Source organism: Crocuta crocuta, unplaced genomic scaffold, assembly GCF_008692635.1.
Source record: "Crocuta crocuta isolate KB4526 unplaced genomic scaffold, BGI_CrCroc_1.0 scaffold233, whole genome shotgun sequence".
Classification (NCBI taxonomy): Eukaryota; Metazoa; Chordata; class Mammalia; order Carnivora; family Hyaenidae; genus Crocuta; species Crocuta crocuta.
In genome coordinates this window covers 3029117-3049650 of record NW_027529526.1, presented here as the reverse complement: position 1 = coordinate 3049650, position 20534 = coordinate 3029117, and the positions used below count along the sequence as shown (strand labels likewise).

The following is a 20534-nucleotide window of genomic DNA, read 5'->3' as shown; positions in this document are numbered from 1 at the left end:
GCGTGAGCAGGGGAGGGTCAGAGAGAGAGGGAGTCACAGATTGAAACAGGCTCCAGGCTCTGAGTTGGCAGTCAGCACAGAGCCCGACGCGGGGCTCGAACCCACGAACCGCGAGATCATGACCTAAGCGAAAGTCGGACGCCTAACCGACTAAGCCACCCAGGCGCCCCTGAAAGAGTAAATCTTAAAAGGTCTCATCACAAGAAAATATTTTGTAACTATGTATAGTAATGGATGTTAACTAGACTTATTGTGGTGATCATTTCACAATATATACATATTGAATATATAATTTTGAAACATTATATTGTACACGTGAAACTAATATAATGTTATTTGTCAGTTACATCTCAATGGAAAAAAAAAAACAAAGGAAAAAAAACTCTAATGAAGTCAAGTTGATCCAGAGACAAGTGGTATCCCCTAGACCTTGTTTGAAATGCAGAATCTCAGACCTCATTGTAGATCTACTGAATCAGAAGCTGCATTTTAGCAAGATCCCCAGGTGATTTGTATGCACATTAGAAGCAATGGATTAGAGGATTTTATGAAGGTGAAAATTTTTGTACTGAGGATATTGAAAAGGTGATTCTGGCAGAATTTTCTAAATCAAGTGTTAGCAATTCTTTTTTCTATAAAGAGCTATGTAATAAATATTTTTAGTTTTGAGGGCCAAAAGATCTGTTACAACCACTCAACCCTGTCATTGCAGTACAACAGCAACCAGAGATAATACATATACAAATGAGTGTGACTGTGGAGTATGGCTGTGTTCCAAGAAAACTATTCACAAAAACAGGCAATTGTTTGATTTGGTCCAAGGGCCATGTTTGGGTCACAGTGCTGATCCCTGTTCTAGACCTTAATAAAAATGAGAAGTCTTCGCTCCCACGTAGAGTCTACTATTGAGTTTTCTTGTTTCTGATTACTTACTGTCTCTTCTCAGTACTCCTGCCTCCCTCTGTCCTCTTCTGAGCACAATGAAGAGCTTGGCCAGTTGATGTTCTGTGGGATCCTAGAAGTGATAAGTGCAAGAATTGAAGTATTAGGAATCCAGAATCTCCTTAACACCATTTCCCCCCTTGTTGGAAATACCAAGTGTTGTACTATGGGCCAGGCTTCTCATCAGCTGGTTCTCTGTATTGTTCCCTTTTGTTTTCTCCTGACCTCCAGTAAATTCATTCTGAGCTTCTCATCTGAGCCGAGGGAAATCAAGAGAAGATATTTTATCCTTGCATGGATGAGGTTGAGCAATAGCCCCTTGATGGCAGTGGCAGTGATAATCAGAGAGGGATTCAAACTAACAGGCTAGGGGTTGGGGGTTGGGGAGGGGAAGAGAAATAATATCTATTGAGCATCTCCTCTCTAACACTTTATATACATCATTTGAATCCTTACAGTACGTCCAGTATTAAGATCACAGGATACAGATGTAGAAACTGAAACCAAGATTTTATCAAACATTAAAATAGCAGTTACTATATGCCAAGCACTTCTCAGCTTCACAAATATAAACTCAGGGTGCCTGGGTGGCTCAGTCGGTTAAGCGTCTGACTTTGGCTTAGGTCATGATCTCACGGTTCGTGGGTTCGAGCCCCGCGTAGGGCTCTGTGCTGACAACTAGCTCAGAGCCTGGAGCCTGCTTCAGATTCTGCGTCTCCTTCTCTCTCTGCCCCTCCCCTGCTCACGCTGTCTCTCTCTCTCAGAAATAAATAAAACATTTTTAAAAATTAAAAAAAAAACCTCATTTAATTTTCAGAACCCTGTGAGGGGAAACTATTATTGCCTCCATGTTTTTATTTTATTTTTGAGAGAGAGAGAGAGAGCGCTCGAGTAGGGGAGGGGGCAGAGGGAGAGAGAGTATCTTTTTTTTAATGTTTACTTTTGAGAGAGTGCGAACATGAGCGGGGGTGGGGGGTGCAGAGGATCTGGAGCAGGCTCTGTGCTGACAGCAGAGAACCTGATCCGGGGCTTGAACTCATGAATCCTTGATCGTGACCTGAGCCCAGGTCAGATGCCTGACCAACTGAGGCACCCAGCTGCCCTGGGAGAGAGGGTATTTTAAGCAGGCTCCATGCTGTGTGGAGCCCAACACAGGGCTCGATCCCACGACCCTGGGATTACGATCTGAGTCAAAATCAAGAGTCAGATGCTCAATCGACTGATCCATCCAGGCACCCCTTATTGCCTCCATGTTAGATATGGGGAAACTATGCTATGGAGAGAGGTTAAATAATTTGCCAGAGGAAATTCAATTAATAAAGGTAGAGCTGGGTTTTTAATCTAGACAGGACTGGGATCCAGTTCTGACTCCAAAACCTTGTGTTTTCCCCCCTCCCTTGCACAATATAATAATAGTATGTTCTCCAGTCCTCCTCCCCATTAGGAGATTTTCTATCAGAGCAAAGCCCCTAAGTTTTGAGTTACCTAGTAAGTAAAGTAACATTTCCTTATTAGTCCCACAATATGGAATGTTTTCAGGGCTCATTATCAACATTTCTATTTTTCTCTACCACAAAACAATATTTATTAGTATAAGAGATACTGTTGCCTGCTTTATATGCACATGACATTCTGAAATATTTTCCTCAGCAATTTCTCCTAATCCTGGATCTTGCTGTTTAATCCTTGTTTACCCTATGTTCCTTGTCTTCTCTTTTTGTTCATGCCAGAATGTTGCTGAGAATAATGCTGGCATCTCAGTCACCAAACTTGTGTAAATTATCCTTTTTTACTTTCCTTTTATTGCTGGGCCGATCCAATTTTCTTATTTTCCATTATTCATCTCCATTGGATTACTATAAATAATCTAGACAGATTATTACCAAATCTTTCTGGGTCTCCCCTTAAAGAGTCTATCTCAACTCTCAGTGTCTGGATTTCTCAGTGTCTGGATGTATTTGGCCCTGTGGTAGATAATGGTTAATAAAAATGTGGAAAATAGTTCCTGCCTTTAATGTGTTTACAGTTTAGTATTTTCCAGTGTTGGGATGTGGTATTGTTTCCTGACACTAATATTGATTACTAATGATACGTAACCAATACACAATATTTCCCATGTTTTTCAAATTGAAATGCAGTGCTCCTACACCATAACCTCTTGAATATCCTTTCTTACTCTAGTGCTTTTGCTTTTCAATCTACCCATTGGAACAGAACATGATTATTTTCCTTACATTTACCCGTTACTAAACCTCCATTAGAGGCAGAGTCACAACATTCTAAGCCTTTGATAAGGAAAGGGGAAAAAGTTTAAGATTTTGATTTAAAGAAAACAGCAAATGTTTCTAACTGAAACTTGAAAAGATTTGAAGCACTGTTCGAAGTATGTTGATGGGAAGTGTGTAAGAGCAAAGTTAGCTGGTTTTAGAAACCAAACACTTGAATTATAGTCCTAGCTAAGCCACTAAGGTGAGAATGGCTAACATTTATTGACCACTTACTATGTGCCAGTCACTCTTCTACTAACCTGTTACTCTCTAAGGAGGGTACTATTATTATTCTCATTTTACAGACAAGGAAACTGAGGCACAAAGCCACATAAGTAACTTGGAATGCCTATGATAAACTGAATTCGGGTTTGCAACCAGAAGCCAGGCAGTCTGGCTCCAAATTGGTGCAGTTAGTTACTACTTTCCATTACTTCCTGATAAAAAGAAGCGACCATTATTAACAGCAGATTCTGTACCGGTTTTCTGGAATGTTATACTCATCTAATGTTCACTAATAACTGAGGTAGATACTATTTTTTGCAAGCTAGAAAACTTAAGACTCAGAGCGGAACTATTATTTGGCAGATTCACGCTTAACCTCGAGGCTCCAAAAGTTTCTGTTACCCTGGAAACACGAACCACGTATATCTTGGAGCCTCAGTTTTCCCATCATTAAAGTGAGGGAGGGTGGAGTAGTGCCTCGGTCTCTGCGAGTACAGAGGAAAGAGATGTGTGCACAGAAGGGTGTGAAAGGGGTAGTAAGAAGCAGTGAAGCTCAGTGGCAGAGAGCCCTGAATAACCCGGGTGGGTGAGGTTGCAGATGCGAGACAGATTCCCGCCAGGGAGGAGGCCGAGGGTGTTAGCCCCGAGCGAGGCCTGCAGGCGCAAATGGGCCTGGCAGCCTATCTCTGACCCGTCTGGACGCTGCCCACGCAGGCCGGTAGCCAAAGGGCAGGCGATCCCTGGGGCTTTGTCCCGATCCCGGGACAACACCTCACCCGCCCAAATCCTGCTTCGCTGGCCTCTCCTTGAAAGCCAGAGAAGGAAGGGGCGCGGCTTCCCCGCCCGCGTCGTAGAGCGCCACGTCCCTCTTGGCTGAGGCTCCCCCAGGCTCGTCCGCTTTCTTGCTCCACGCCGCCCGCCTCTCAGCCAGGGGGCGCGGCTTCGTCTCCACCCCCGCCAATCGGCAACTTCCGCGATCCCATTCGGACCAATCAGTGGCTGCCGGGAGGGGGCGGGGGTTGTCGCCAAGGCAGCGAGGAGGCGGGAGCGCGCGGTCAGAGAGGTACTGAGCGAAATCACCGGCGGGGGGCTGGAGAGACAGGTTTGTGCACTGCGTGCATTCAGCAGGCGGAGCCTTGCACGCTGAGATCCGGCTAGGTAAGGCCGGTGGCCCGAGGTGGGTGCAGATTCGCANTGGAGCCGCACAGTGGGCGGGCAAGGGTGGAGGGGCCCTTCGAGTTGCATCCTGAGGCGTAGGGTCCCTTTCTCCACTCCACTAGCTGCAGGGCACCCAAGCTTTCTTTGGGGGTAAATGAGGGTGGCAGGCTCTTGGCGGGGTGCAGGCGTGGGTGAGTGCTGGACCGAGATTCAGACAGGGTCGACTCCACCTTGGCAGGTTGATGGGCGAGGGAGGTGCCCGCTGGTAAGGGGCGAGGTGTGTACCCATCAGTTCCTTGCTTGTGCTCATCATTCCCCACGCGGTCGAGCAAAACTAGGCCGGAGAATTCTGCTGTTCTGCCGGCCTGTTAAGCAGGCAACCCTTGACACTTAGGAGAGAAAGTTCAAGTCAGTTGTGGTATTGTTTTCTCTTATGTGACAAGTCTTTGGTGTGAAATGAGCTTTTTCGGTTTCTGAAAAGGTACTTCCTTGTTGCGTTTCCTAAATGGTAACTCAGCAAGCAAATGGAGTTATTGCTGTGGTTTGTGGTGGCAAATGGTCTTGGTTGGCAGTTATTTTACAATATCCAGATATTTTATAATATGGAGACAGAGAGAGAGAGGGAGTGAGAAAATATGAATATGAACCTTTGAACTGTTATTCTGATTTCTGGGAGAACCTTGAGATTTTCAGAGTGTCCACTAAACTCCTAAATTGGATAATATACATTTACACAATTGAATAAGTGCTCCCATCAAAGCCTTTTATTAAGGCTATTAAGTCTGTGGATGAATATGAATGAATATCAAACCACCTACTATTATCTTGGTTAAAAAAAGGGAGGGAGGGTGAAAGGGGGAGGTTAAATGCACGTGTTTCTGGTAGTCAATTTTGTCTGAAGGAGATTCTGGACTTTCTCTAAAGAATTGCAAAAAATTGCCTAGACAATTGCTTTATGGAATTTGTTAAAAGTAGTATGGCTAATAGATTTGGATTTGATAGGCAAGTATTTCTGACAGTTCTGTTTGAAGGAGATTCTGGACTTCCCCTATAAGAACTGAAAGAATTGATGAGACAGTTACTGTAAGGAATTTGTTAAAAGCAGAATGACTAGTGGTATGGTAGATTTGGATCCTATAAGTTATAGCTTCTTTTATGATCTGTTTAAATTTTTTAATTCTTAAGGACTTTCCTGGTCAATTCTGTTGAATAATTAGAGTCAGGCAATATTGAGATTCTTGCAGCTTGTCCCTCATGGAAATTACCTCAGGATTCATCCCGATGAAAGTTGAGTGTGAGTTCTTGTTTTATAAAACTTGATAGCAAATTCAACAAATGCTGAACAAATGCCTCAACAAATGTTCCTCAGTTAGTAGGGTCTAAAATTTTAAAAAATGGAAATTTTGAATTAGAAATCTCAAATAATATTACTCTTGTCATTGGGGTGAACGTGAGAACTTCTGTTTCTCATCTTTTTCTTTAAACTCTCCGTGATCCAGGGGTGCCTGGGTGGCTCAGTCCGTTAAGTACCCGACTTCCGCTAAGGTCATGATCTCGTGGTTTGTGAGTTCGATCAGCGTAAAGCCTGCTTCGGATCCTCTGTCTGTCTGCCTGTCTCTCAGTTCTTTCCCTGCTTGAGTTGTCTCTCTCTCTCTCTCTCAAAACATAAACATTAAAAAAAGCAAAACAAAACAAAAACTCCACGATCCAGTCTAACTTTCTAGTGAAAAATTCATATCTGTCTCCTGTGGTTTCTCATGCCGTTCTCTTCCAGCTGTCTTAATTTACCCATCTCGCAAGGACTGAGTCCCTGGTGTATTTACCTTACTCTGCTCTCTGGAGGTACTGACTGTTGGTATCCCACATTTTGTATACTTCATTCAGCATGCTTTTTGTCAAGTTGATTTGTGCTCTGTAAATACCAGTTAAAAGGAAATGCACAACAAAAGCAATGAAGGTACCTTTCAAAACACTAGCTATTGATCATTGTCACTAATATAGACTATCAGCATGATGAATACCACTCTCTTTTTGTTTTAGTGTGTATCTCTATAGACATATCAAACTAATTATATTATTTAGAATAATATTTAAATTGTTTTCAAGTTTCTAAGGGCCCTTACGATGACTGAGGGAAACACCCTTTTAAGTATTGGGTACCTGGAGGAATCAAAGTGTAGAATTTTAAAATGTATTGAAGATAATCCTTGAAATAGTCTTTGAAGTAATTGAGTTGACTGTATTTGGTATGATAGATGATAAACTTTTTCTAAATAACTGAAAGTCTAGAAGAGGGAAATTTGTTATTTTTATGTTTGATATGTGTAATTAGTTTGTAGACTTTAAACAGGCTCCTAACAATTTTAAATAATTTATTTAAGGAAAAACCTCATTCATTTATTGATTTTCAATGCAAAGTTAAAACAATTTAAAAAAAAAACATGAAACACTGAAAGTTGCGCTTGATTAGAATTTGATGGCCAGATTCCAATCCTGGCTCTGTCACATCATTTTGGCCAGGTCAGTTAGCTTCCTTATGCTTTATAACCTTTTATAAAAGTTGGCTCTGAACCAAACCATATCTGAGATCATTTCCGGTCCCAGTATTCTCTGATTTAAAAATTTTAAAGCAACGGGGGCGCCTGGGTGGCTTAGTCAGTTAAGCGTCCAACTTTCGCTTAGGTCATGATCTCGCAGTTCGTGGGTTCGGGCCCTCGTCGGGCTCTGTGCTGACTGCCAGCTCAGAGCCTGGAGCCTGTTTCAGTCTGTGACTCCCTCTCTCTCTGACCCTCCCCTGCTCACGCTGTCTCTCTCTCTCTCCTAGAAATAAATAAAATATTTAAAAAAAAATAAAAAATAAAAATTTTAAAGCAACGGAAATTGAGATAGCCATTGCATGCTTTTATTTTTGGCAGAGTTTTTTAAAAATTAAAAAAAAATCATTTAATTTGGCAGAGTTTTTTGGCATATTGTATGTTAGTTATCTGAAGTACAGTATATATGAATAATGGAGACATTGTAATTTTAATAAATTTGTTTATTGAGTGATACAGATGAGAAACAGTATCTACTTTCACTAAGTAGGCCTATTATCAAGGATACTGTGACCAATTAAGATTAAAAAAGAGGCAGGGGCGCCTGGGTGGCTTAGTCGGTTAAGCGTCCGACTTTCCGACTTTCGCTTGGGTCATGATCTCGCGGTTTGTGGGTTCGAGCCCCGCGTCGGGCTCTGTGCTGACTGCCAGCTCGGAGCCTGGAGCCTGTTTCAGTCTGTGACTCCCTCTCTCTCTGGCCCTCCCCTGCTCACGCTGTCTCTCTCTCCTAGAAATGGATAAAACATTAAAAAAAAAAAAAAAGATTAAAAAAGAGGCAGTATAATGGTTTCCTTGGTTAGTGTCCTTTTCCACAGATAGGAGCATCAGGACATTAATAGTTATACTAATGTCTTTTTTTTTTAACTTTTTAAATGTTTTTATTTATTTCTGAGAGAGAGAGAGAGAGACAGCGTGAGCAGGGGAGGGTCAGAGAGAGAGGGAGATACAGAATCTGAAGCAGGCTCCGAGCTTTAGTGTGTATCTCTATAGACATATCAAACTAATTATATTATTTAGAATAATATTTAAATTGTTTTCAAGCTTCTAAGGGCCCTTACGATGACTGAGGGAAACACCCTTTTAAGTATTGGGTACCTGTCAGCACAGAGCCCCTCAGCACAGAGCCCCTTGCAGGGCTTGAACCCACAAACCATGAGATCATGATCTGAGCCGAAGTTGGATGCTTAACCAGCTGAGCCACCCAGGCACCCCATTATATTAATGTCTTTATACATGGAAAGATTGGAGTCCAGCTCAGCTGGTCATACATCTGATACTTTATTTTGAATCTTACTTTCCTGTTGACTCTCATTAAAAAATTTTTTAAAAGTATTTATTTATTTATTTTGAGAGAGAGAGAACATGCCCACGCGTGCATGTGCACGCACACACACACACACACAAACACACACATACACAAACACAAGAGAGGAGGGGCCAAGGGAGAGGAAGAAAGAATCCCAAGCCGACTCCGCAGCGTCAGCGCTCAGCCAGACATGGGGCTCAAACTCATGAACCCTGAGATCATGACCTGAGCCAAAACTAAGAGCCCATCTCTTAACCGCTTGAGCCACTCAGGCGCACTACCCCCCATTTTAAAAAAAGTTTATAAATTTATTTTTGAGAAAGAGAGTGCGAGACAGCAAGGGGCAGAGAGAGAGCGAAGGGGAGGATCTCATGCAGGCTCTGCACTCGTCAGCCTGGAGCCCAAAGCAGGGCTCCAGCTTACTTGACTTACCTGAGGTAGGGCTGAGCTTACCCAAAGTGGGGCTTGAACTCACAAACCATGAGATCATGACTTGAGCTAAAGTTGGATGCTTAATGGACTGAGCCATTAAGTAATCTCTATGCCCAGCATAGGGCTCGAACTCATGACCCCAAGATCTAGAGTTATATACTCCACTGGCTTAGCCAGCCAGGTGCCCCAATATCTATACTAATGTCTTTTTTTTTTTTTAATATTTATTCATTTTTGAGAGACAGAGACAGAGTGCAAGCAAGGGAGGGGCAGAGAGAAAGAGAGACACAGAACCGGAAGCAGGCTCCATCCAGGCTCTGAGCTTTCAGCACAAAACCTGATGCATGGCTCAAACTCAGGAAGGGCAAGACCTTGACCTAAGCTGAAGTCAGATGCTTAACTGACTGAGCCACCCAGGCGCCCCTGTACTACTGTTTTGATACAAGAAAGGGTTGGAGTCCAGCTCAATTGGTCATGCATCCCATACGTTATTTTGAATCTTGCTTTCCTGCTGACTCTCATTTTTTTAAGGGAAAAATGCAGGTGAGTACCATGGTACTGGTCTCCCTCATCACTGCTGCCATTGAGAAATTCTCAGAAGCCATTTATTTTTCTCTACCTCATTCTTTTTCACTGTTAGAATTATGATATTGATAGGAAGTAACAATGGTTTCCTGGCTAAGGGCAGTGCCTTAGAAAAAGAAACCTGGGACTCTTGTTTTAATCCCAGGGAGTAAGAGATTGTATTCCTCTTTTGTTGGATGTGTTCTTTTCATTGGCCTGTCACAGCCGTTTCAGGACTTTGGCTATGGTAATGCTCAGAGGAGAGTTCTAATGCGGCCTTTCCAAAAATGACACTTAAAGTTGTATGTCAAACTGGTTTATTGCTTTTTAAGTTCTATAAATTTGGGTGTTTACAGAACAGATTTTCATCATATTATATAGCTGTTTCATTTTCAAGACACAAAGGATGTTAATATTTATCGAGCATTTACTATTGCCATGCATTGTGCTAATTACCTTGTATTCTTTCTTATTTTCATCCAATGAAAAACTTATGAAGAAGTATTAGTTCAGTTTATAGGTAGGAAAATTGAGAATCAGAGAAGCAAATAGCTTGCCGGTAAATGGGAGTGGTAAAGATTCAGTCTGTTTTTTGTTTATTTTTGAACATACGTGTTAATAGAAGTCATATGCCTTTCCAATATTTAACATGCATATGATCACTCTCATGCCTAGATAATTTTATGTTGCTATACCATAAAAAGAAAGAAATATATGTGTTCTTAAGATTTGAAGGTATTTTATTGGCTTGCTTTCTTTATAGACTGTTTAGAAATCATTCATTTTGTTCACCAGTGAGTTTGTACCTGAGCCAGCTGCCCTGTGTTTTATAGGTAGTGGGGTTTCAAAAAAGAAAATTTAAGTTATTTTGCTTTGTTACTGATCTCTGTGACTGAGACCAGGACCAACATTGTTTTTAAAGTGATGGTAAGCAAAAAGAAAGATTCTAGTTAAGGATTTTAAGAAAAAATTCAGTTAAGGATTTAATGGGAAAACTGACCCTATGAGGTGAAGTATCATTGCTGAGGAAAAATAGGCTTTTAGTCTGAATTCATATTAACAAGGGAAGCAATACAAAAAGGCCTTGGTATAATACATCAATATCTTTGTTTTTGTGGTCCTTGATTCTATTTATTTAATATATCTCTTCCCCTCCCCACTGGATTATGATATAATTTGGTCTCCTGCCACATCATAAAATTTTAGTACTTTTTCTTTTCACAAGATGTGACAAATATATACGATCATATGCCATTACCACTGTAATAAGGCTAAAGTTATGTTAAATATATAATCTGGTTTTCTTTCTTTCTTTTCTTTTTGTTTTTTTTACATTTAGAACCTGTTGAGTCAATTTTTAGTGAAAAGCATTGACTTAGGAGCCAAAAGCCATCTCTTCACTAATTTGATACTGTCCAAGTCATCTTGCCTCACTGGATCTCGGTTTCCAGATCGGTAAAAAGAGATAAAAATTCCTTATTTGATTGAAGGTAAGTGGTCAGTTAAGAAAGCAAAAACTAAAAACAGACAGGCACAAAGTTCAGTAATTCCTTTGTTAGTAATGGTTCAGTTTCCCTTTTTTTTTCTGTTGTAGAATAATTGACCCCAATAAACAAAACAATCAAGGGACTTATGTGCATAAAAGCTACCAATTTTTCCCTTTTTAATTTTTTAATTCAAGTACAATTAACATAAAGTTATATTAGTTTCAGGTATGTAATATAATGATTCAGCAATTCTGTGCATTAGTCAGTGATCATTGATATACGTGTACTCTTACTCCCTTTAACCTAATTTCTATCCTCCCACCCACCTCCTGGCTGGAAACCACCAGTTTGTTCTCTATAGTGAAGAGTCTGGTTTTTTTTGTTTGTCTCTTTTTTCTTTGTTCATTTGTTTTGTTTCTTAAATTCTGCATATGAGTGAAATCACATATTTGTCTTTCTCTGACTTATTTCTCCTAGCATTATACCCTCTAGGTCTATCCATGTTGTTTCAAATGACAATATTTCATTCTTTTTATGGCTGACTAATATTCCAGCATTATTTGTCTATAGATAGATATCTGTATCTATATATCATTAATCAATGGATGGACACTTGATTGGCTTCTATATCTTGGCTGTTATAAATAATGCTGCAATGAACATAAGGGAGAGTATATCTTTTCAAATTAGTGTTTTTATATTCTTTGGGTAAATAGCCAGCAGTAGAATTATAATAATTAGATTTTTTTTTTTTTTTATTTCTAGGAGAGAGAGAGAGACAGCATGAGCAGGGGAGGGTCAGAGAGAGAGAGGGAGTCACAGACTGAAACAGGCTCCAGGCTCTGAGCTGGCAGTCAGCACAGAGCCCGACGCGGGGCTCGAACCCACGAACCACGAGATCATGACCCAAGCGAAAGTCGGACGCTTAACCGACTAAGCCACCCAGGCGCCCCTATAATAACTAGATTTTTATTTTTTCTAATTTTTATAATCTTTATTTTTGAGAGAGAGAGAAAAGGCAGAGACAGAGTATGAGTGGGGGAGGAGCTTTTTTTTTTTTATAATTTATTGTCAAGTTAGCTAACATACAGTGTATACGGTGTAGTCTTGGGTTCAGGAGTATTTTTAACTTTATGAGGAGCCATCATACTGTTTCCCATAGTGCCTGCACCAGCTCGCATTCTCACCAGCAGTGAATGAGGGTTCCTTTTTCCCCACATCCTCGCTGACATTTATTATTTGTTGTGTTTTTGATTTTAGCCATTCTGACAGGTATGAGGTAATATTTCATGAATTGTTTTGATTTGCATTTCCCTGATGTTCAGTGGTGTTGAGCCTCTTTTCATGTGTCTGTTGGCCATTTCTGTGTCTTCTTTGGAAAAATGTCTGTTGAGGTCCTCTGCCCATTTTTTGTTTGGATCATTACTATTACTTTTTGTGTTGAGTTGTATAAGTTTTTATTTATCTATTTATTCATTGAGAGCTCAAGCTGGGGAGGGGCAGAGGGAGAGGAGAGAGACAATCTTAAGCAGGCTCTTTGCTCAGTGTGGATCTCACAGCTGTGAGATCATGACCTGAACTGAAATCAAGAGTTGGATGCTTATCCAACTGAGCCACCCAGAAGCCCCAAGTTGTGTCAGTTTTTATATATTTTGGATATTAACTCCTTACTGGATATATCATTTGCAAATATCTTTTCTCATCCAGCAGGTGTCCTTTTATTTTATTAATGGTTTCCTTCCCTCTGTGAAAGCTTTTTATTTTGGTTTAGTCCCAATAGTTTATTTTGCTTTTGTCTCCTTTGCTGGAGGAGACATATGTAGAAAAACGTTTCTATAACTGATGTCAAAGTTATAGAAACTGATTACTGCCTTTTTTTTCTTCTAGGAATTTTATGATTTCAGGTCTCACATATAGGTCTTCAATCCATTTTGAGTTTATTTTCATGGTAAGAAAGTGGTCCAGTCTCATTCTTTTGCATGTAGCTGACCAGTTTTCCCAATACCATTTTTTGACCTAGTTTTGTTTTTAAGAGACAGTGAGCATTTTAAATCACTTGATTGAAAACGTCTATTTACTAACTACTTAAATCACTTGATTGAAAACGTCTATTTACTAACTACTATGTATTTGTTTATTTTATTTTATTTTTTAATGTTTATTCATTTTTGAAAGACAGAGACAGAGCGCAAGTAGGGGTGGGACGGGGGGGGGGGGACACAGAATCCGAAGCAAGCTCCAGGCTTTCCAGGCTGTCAGCACAGAGCCTGACATGGGGCTTGAATTCACAAACTGCACGAACCATGAGATCATGACCTGAGCCAAAGTCAGATGCTCAACCAACTAAGCAACACCGGCACCCCATAAATACTATTTTAGTGCCTTTAAAGATGTTTTAATTAACAGAAGAAGGGTCATGCTATGCATTGTTTTATAAACAACTTTTTTTCAAATTGCAATTGTTTATTTGATAGGCTACCTTTTACACTAGATTTGAAGATCTACGAGGGTAGGGGCCATGTCTTTCTTGTTTTACCTTGTTGTCTAGCATATCTGGTACATGGTGAGTACTTAATAAATAGTTGCTAAATTAATATATATAGATTAGAGAAAATATGCTTCAATACAATTTAAAAGGAAGAAGAGTAAAAGTGGAGGGTTGTGAGAGGGAGAAAAAGGTAGATGAAAGGTAGATGAAGGATGAAAAAGGTAGATGAAGAAAAAGGTAGATGAAGGAGAAATGAGAGAGGGAGAAAAAGGTAGATGAAGGAGGAAGAGGGTAGGTGGAGGAGAAATTCCTATTATAAGAGAAACAAGCTACTCTATTTTCTGTACTTTCCACCCCTCATACCCATGACCATTCTTTTTAACCATTTCCAGGATATCTCCCTGCAATCAAACAGGAAACTTCCTCTCTCTCTCTCTCTCTCTCTCTCACACACACACACACACACACACGCACACATGCACATACCAAGTAAACTTAATCTGGATAACTACTGGTATGAATTAATAGTTAAAAAATCCGCCTCTGTATGTGAGTGGGAATTTTGATTTATTGGAGACAGGAGAATAGAGATAAGCTTCCTTTTAGGACTTGGAAATTTAGGGAAATTATTTATTTTTTTTATCTACTGAATACCAGAAGAGGTTTCAGAACCCTGCTTACTTTGTAATTTTGCCCCAGACTCTGATGCCCTTGGCCACAATGCTTTCCATTGCAGTCCGAATAGAGACCACGGACTGATTTAGAATTTCAGATCATTTGACATTAGAGCACAAATTATCTGCATATTCTGGTTTGATCAGTCTACTGTTTCAGTAGAGTTCTGCCCAGGTCTCTTCTTTAGATATCTTTTCTTCTTATGGAAGAAGAGGGTGATTAAGGAAAGGAGTCCATTCTTACTACCAAGATATTGGAAGAAAAGTAGATTAGTTTCTCCATCTTCCCTTTGCCTCTCCTTATACTTCGTCTCTCCTTATTTTGTATGGGCATTTGCACATTATTGAGTTTATGAAATCTGTAAGTCTCTATCTGACATACTTGACATTATCTTGCTATTTAAAGAAATTTTCGTGTCATTACTTTTCTACCTAAGGTGCTAGAACATTTTCCATTTCTTTTGTTATGATAACAGTTGACATTCTTGAGGACTTATTAAGAAGTAAATGTTTTAACAGAAAAAAAAAAAGACAAACAAAAGAACAGACTCTTAAGTGTAGAAGACAAACTTGGTGGTTACCAGAGGGGAGGTAGGTGCGGGGATGAGTGAAATAAGTAAGAGGATTAAGAGTACACTTATCAGGATGAGCACTGAGTAATGCATACAATTGTTGAATCAATACATTGTACTCCCAAAACTAATAAAACATGGTATATTACTTACACTGGAATTAAAAAAAAATTTTTTTAAAGAGATGAATGTTTTACTAAGTTAGGACATTAGTAAGTTAATTGTCCTAATTACTTCTGGAATAAATACTAAAAGATTAGAAACTGTTAAAGGGAGAAAAGTGTTTTCTATTTTAAAAAATTTTTTTAATTTTTTAAAAATCTTTATTTTTGAGAGAGAGACAGAGCATGAGCAGGGGAAGAACAGAGATAGAGGGAGACACAGAATCTGAGGCAGGCTCCAGGCTCTGAGCTGTCAGCACAGAGCCCAACGTGGGGCTTGAACTAATGAACTAGGAGATCATGACCTAAGCTGAAGACAGCCGCTTAACTGACTGAGCCACCCAGGCATCCCAAAATAACAATGCCAAATCGTACTTTAATCCTTTTTGAAGGAAATAGTGATTTAAATGGTGATTTTTTAAAAATTACATTTAAAATGGTGATTAAGCTCACCATTGGTGAGGTACCAACAATGCAAAAACTCAATCTATAGAAATGGAGTAAGAATAGCTATGATGAGGTTCATGTGCAGACAGTAGAGATTATGTTGCTATTGCCGTGTAGTGAATCATGATTTTAATATTTCATTAACTGAAAACACTGATTTCTGAGATGTTAAACTCAGGAAATTGTGCATTTTGAAATTGATTAAATACGGCGCGCCTGGGTGGCTTAGTTGGTTGGGCGTCCGACTTTCGCTCAGGTCATGATCTTGCGGTTCGTGGGTTCGAGCCCCGCGTCAGCCTCTGTGCTGACTGCCAGCTCAGAGCCTGGAGCCTGTTTGCCTGTTTCAGAGTCTGTGACTCCTTCTCTCTCTGACCCTCCCCTGCTCACGCTGTCTCTCTCTCTCTCTCTCTCTCTCCTAGAAATAAATAAAACATTAAAAAAAAATTTTTTTTAATTGATTAAATACATTATCAGTAATTTGATTAAATATAAACAGAGAAAATACTCCATTAGAAGATAGAGATCATTAGGCTGGATTAAAAAGTGTGTGTATGTGTGTATGTGTGTATATGTGTGTGTCTATATACACTAATCAAAAGAAAACTAGTTTAGCTATATTACTACCAAATAAAATAGACCTTAAGGCAAATTGGGGTATAAAGGTTACTCAAATGTGATAAAAGATTAAATCTACCAGAAAGTTAGAAAATCTTCAATTTGTGTACATTCAATAACATAGCCTCATAGCCTCAAAATATTTAAATAAATGGACAGATTTATTAGGAAAACAGATAAGTCCAAAAGCATGCTGCAAGATTTTTACTTACATTCTAGTAATGATAGTTTAAGCAGACAAAAATCACTAAGAATATAAAAATTGGATTATTATAAAAAGTGAATGGCTAGGAGCACCTGGGTAGCTCAGTCGGTTAAGCGTCTGACTTCGGTTCAGGTCATGATCTCACAGTTTATGGGTTCAAGCCCCGCATCGGGCTCTGTGCTGACAGCTTGGAGCCTGGAGCCTGCTTCAGATTCTGTGTCTCCCTCTTTCTCTGCTCTTCCCCCACTCATGTTCTCTCTCTCTCTCTCAAAAATAAACTAAAAATTAAAAAAAAAAGTGAATGGCTAGTTTATACTTCTATACTTCTACAAGTTAATGATGGTTTGTAAATTGTACTTGTTATTTTTCTTATGTTTACATTCTCATAGTCTTAGATTTTTTGCTCTATTTCTCATGACTGTTTTAAAAATTGAAAATTGATTCATGCACACTTTTTAAAAAGTGTACAATTTTTAGTATATTCACAACGTTCTACAGCCATCATTATTGTCTAATTTTAGAACATTTATATTACCCCCAAAAGGAACCCCATACCCATTAGTGGTCATTTCTCGTTCCCGCCTCTGCCCACCGATAGTCCTAAGCACCATTAATCTACTTTCTTTCTCTAAGGATTTGCTTATTCTGGATATTAGATCTATTCTACTTATTAGATATAAATAGAATAATTTAGTATGTGTCTTTTTACATCTGGTTGTATTCATTTTTAATCAGTTCTGTTGTATTTGATTTGAAAACAAACAAGCTTCTCCTTAAACTCTCAGTCTTTTGTCCTCTAAAGTTATCAAAAAGTAAAACTGCTTTTGGTTTTGAAATGACAGTCACAATTCATTATCTCTTTCCTGCAAAAGTAAAAATAAATCCAGGTTGAGTGAAATACAAGTCTGGCAATAGCTAAACCTGAAATCAAAGAGGAACTTTCTCCTTCAGAAGCAAGGTATAAGTTTGGTCAGAGGGCCCTCTGTATCCAAAGAGAGAAATGTTTCTGGCTTTACCTCATTTTTATTATATGTAGATAGGAAGTTTCTTTGGTAGTTGATTTTTGCTTTCTCTGTATCCTAGCACCCAGATCTTCTACTTGCTCTACCAGTATAATTTGAAATGGGCTGAATAAGCAATATTTAATTTAAAGGGATTTATAAATCATGTAACTTAATCATTTCATACAATTTGTGTGAGTGCAAGCAATTTTATTCGCATTTCTGATAATGTAACAGAAAAAGATCTGTAACCAAAAGAAAAAAGTAGTAATAGAATTTAAGAGCTTAAAGAGTACTGAGGTCTAGTTAAATTCCCTTTAAAAAAAATCCTTTATTTTAAAAAATAAGAGAACAAGCAGGGAAAGCTAATTGACCTATGATCTTACAGCAGGTGAGTGGTGTAGCTGAAATTAGAATATAGACCCAAATTTAGTTTTGCCTTACTGTTCTTAGATATAACACCCATTTCTCTGTTCCTTGAGGATATAAATTTACTTTTCAGATAAGCATTCTCTTTATCTTTCTTTGCAGAGGAGGTTCGTGAATGATAGAGCAAAGGTAGGCATTATGTTTTCAAATGTTAGCATGTATCAGAATCACCTATAGGGCTTGTTGAGATTGTGCCCCACCCCCACCCCAATTAGAATCTCCAATTGGAAGCCTTCATTTCTTTCTTTTTTTAAAAAAAATGTTTATTTATTTTTGAAAGAGAGAGAGAGAGTAAGCCGGGGAGGTACAAAGAGAGAAGGGTACAGAGGATCCGAAGTAGGCTCTGCTCTGCAGGGCTCAAACTCCAGAGATCATGACCTGAGCTGAAGTGGAACATTTAAGGGACTGACACCATCCAGATGCCCCAATAATTTGCATTTCTAACAAACTTCCAGGTGATACTGGTGGGGCTGGCAGGGATTACACTTTGAGAACTTAAAAACAGTCATGGGCTTTGGGGTCAGTAGTTTCCAGGCCCAGACTCCTGTGTGACCCAGATCAGGTTTTTAAACTGCTATGTTTCAGGTTCCTGTACTTTAAGAGAGGGATAATATTTATTTCACAGAGTCTTTTTTTTAAATTTTTTCTTTTTTAAAAAATGTTTTACTTAATTCTGAGAGAGAAAGACAGCATGAGCAAGGGAGGATCAGAGAGAGAGGGAGACACAGAATCTGAAGCAGGCTCCAGGCTCTGAGCTGTCAGCACAGAGTCCGATGAGAGGCTCGAACCCACAAACCGTGAGATCATGACCTGAGCCAAAGTCAAACGTCCAACCGACTGAGCCACCCAGGCGCCCCTATTTCACAGAGTCTTTGTAAGAATTAATTACTTAATATAAAAAAAAGTTTGGTATACTGCTTGGTACATAGTAAACACTCAATTGCTGGTTTCTATATTGTTATTTGTAATGAGCCTGGGACCCAATTAAAAGTTAATAAGCCATAAAGTCAGTTAACATTTTAGGGTAGATACCCAGAGAATTTCTGTTACTTTATCACTTTGAGATGCTGAGATGTGTGTGTGCACAGACACACACACACACACACACACACACACACATATTTATGTTGTACAAATGTATTTCTCTCTTGACTTGCCTTCTCATTTATGGCACATCTGACAGGACAGCGAGAGAAGAGACAAACTGTAAAAGGGAATCCACTTCCAAGATTCAATAACTATCATTTATTTTTTATTAATTTCAGGCTTCTCTTGTGTAAAGGTGGATGCTATTTTTAAAAAGAGCATATTTCAAATATGAGACATAAGCTGCCAATTGCCGAGACAGTACTGCTTATTAATTGCCGTGTGTGTGTGTGCGCGCGCGCTGTATGGTAAAAGGAGGAAGGTCTAAGGGACATTGGCCGTACTGCAGGTTGGAGGGGAGGAGTCTATGTGAAAGGTTCTTCTAAACTCTGGGTTGACATTTCAAGGCATAGTCACAGTTCCTGATGAGGCCTGCAAAATGAAGTCACAGAGGTATATCACTCAGCTGACTTTCTTCGTGCACGTTACAGAAAGACTATTCAGATAATCTTAGCATTTATTCATTTTCTAACTATATATATGCATATCATGTTAGGAGCCATGGAGACCAGATTCAGCTTGGGAAGTTGTGTAGAAGACATCAAAATTGACTTGAGCAGTTTAACTCATAATTTGGGCTTTTCAGCCATGACTGCACTTAAAACTATTATACTTTTTTAAAAAATATTTATTTATTTTTGAGAGAGAGACAAAGTGCGAGTGGGGGAGCAATAGAGAGAGGGAGACACAGAATCTGAAGCAGGCTGTAGGTTCTGAGCTGTCAATACAGAGCCTGACGCAGGGATGGAGCCCACAAACTGTGAGATCACGACCTGAGCCAAAGTCAGATGTTCAACCTAGTGAGCCACCCAGGTGCCCCCAAACTATTTTCCTTTTAAATGGTCATTTGGCCAGCCTATTTGCAGGGGCCCATGGGACTTGCAAGGGTAACAGAAGTTTCAATTCAGAATTTTTTTAAAAAACCAACTAATTCATTGATATTTAATTTTTTAAAAAAGGTGGAGATACTGCTAATAAATACATGAAAAGATGCTTAATATTATCAGCCAGTGAAATGGTAATCAAAATCAAAATGAGATACCACTTCATACCTGGTAGGTTGGCTATAATAAAAAAGACAGATAATAACATGTTTTGGTGAGGATATGGAAAAATTGAAAGCCTCATATATTGCTGGTGGGAATGTAAAATGGTGCTATAGAAAATAATTTAGCAATTCCTCTTAAACTTAAAGTCACCAAATTGATGCAGCAATTCTATTCCTTGATATATAACCAAAAGAATTGGAAACATGTTAACACAATAACTTGGACACAAGTGTTCATAGGAGCATTATTCAAACTAGCCAAAAAAAGTAGAAAAACCCAAATGTCTATCAATTCATGAATTGATCAGCAAAATATGGTATATACAAAAACTATACAAAAGAATGAAGTTCTGGTTAATGTTACAATGTGATTGGACCTTGAAAATATAGTGCTAAATGAAACAAGCCAGATGCAAAAGGCCACACATTTTATGATTCCATATATGTGAAATGTCCAGAATAGGGAAAATCTATACAGACTGAACGTAGATCAATGGTTGCCAGGTGCTGGGAAAATGAGGGAATTGGGAGTGACTGCTAATAGGTACGGGGTTCTTTTAGGAATGATGGAAATGTTCTCCAAAATTAGATAGTGGTGATAATTGTACAACTGTGTGAGTATACTATAAACCACTGAATTGTATAATTTAAGAGTAAGTTTTGTGGCATGTAAATTATATCTCAAAAACAAAAACAAAGGATATACCTGTAGTGGGCATTAAGCATGCATAAGAAATAAACCTTGTTTGTCATAAAAAAATAATTGTGGGAAG

The 20534-nt window shown here is 39.1% G+C and overlaps 1 protein-coding gene across 1 annotated transcript in view; it reads left to right on the top strand.

Moving 5' to 3' along the window:
• The first annotated feature begins 4503 nt into the window (after positions 1 to 4503).
• NUCB2 (nucleobindin 2) overlaps positions 4504 to 20534 on the top strand; it is a 35847-nt gene continuing 19816 nt past the window's right edge. The window contains exons 1-2 of the mRNA XM_077761131.1: positions 4504 to 4592; positions 10828 to 10978. The gene's annotated coding sequence lies outside the window, so the exon portion shown is untranslated. The remainder of the gene's footprint in view (positions 4593 to 10827; positions 10979 to 20534) is intronic.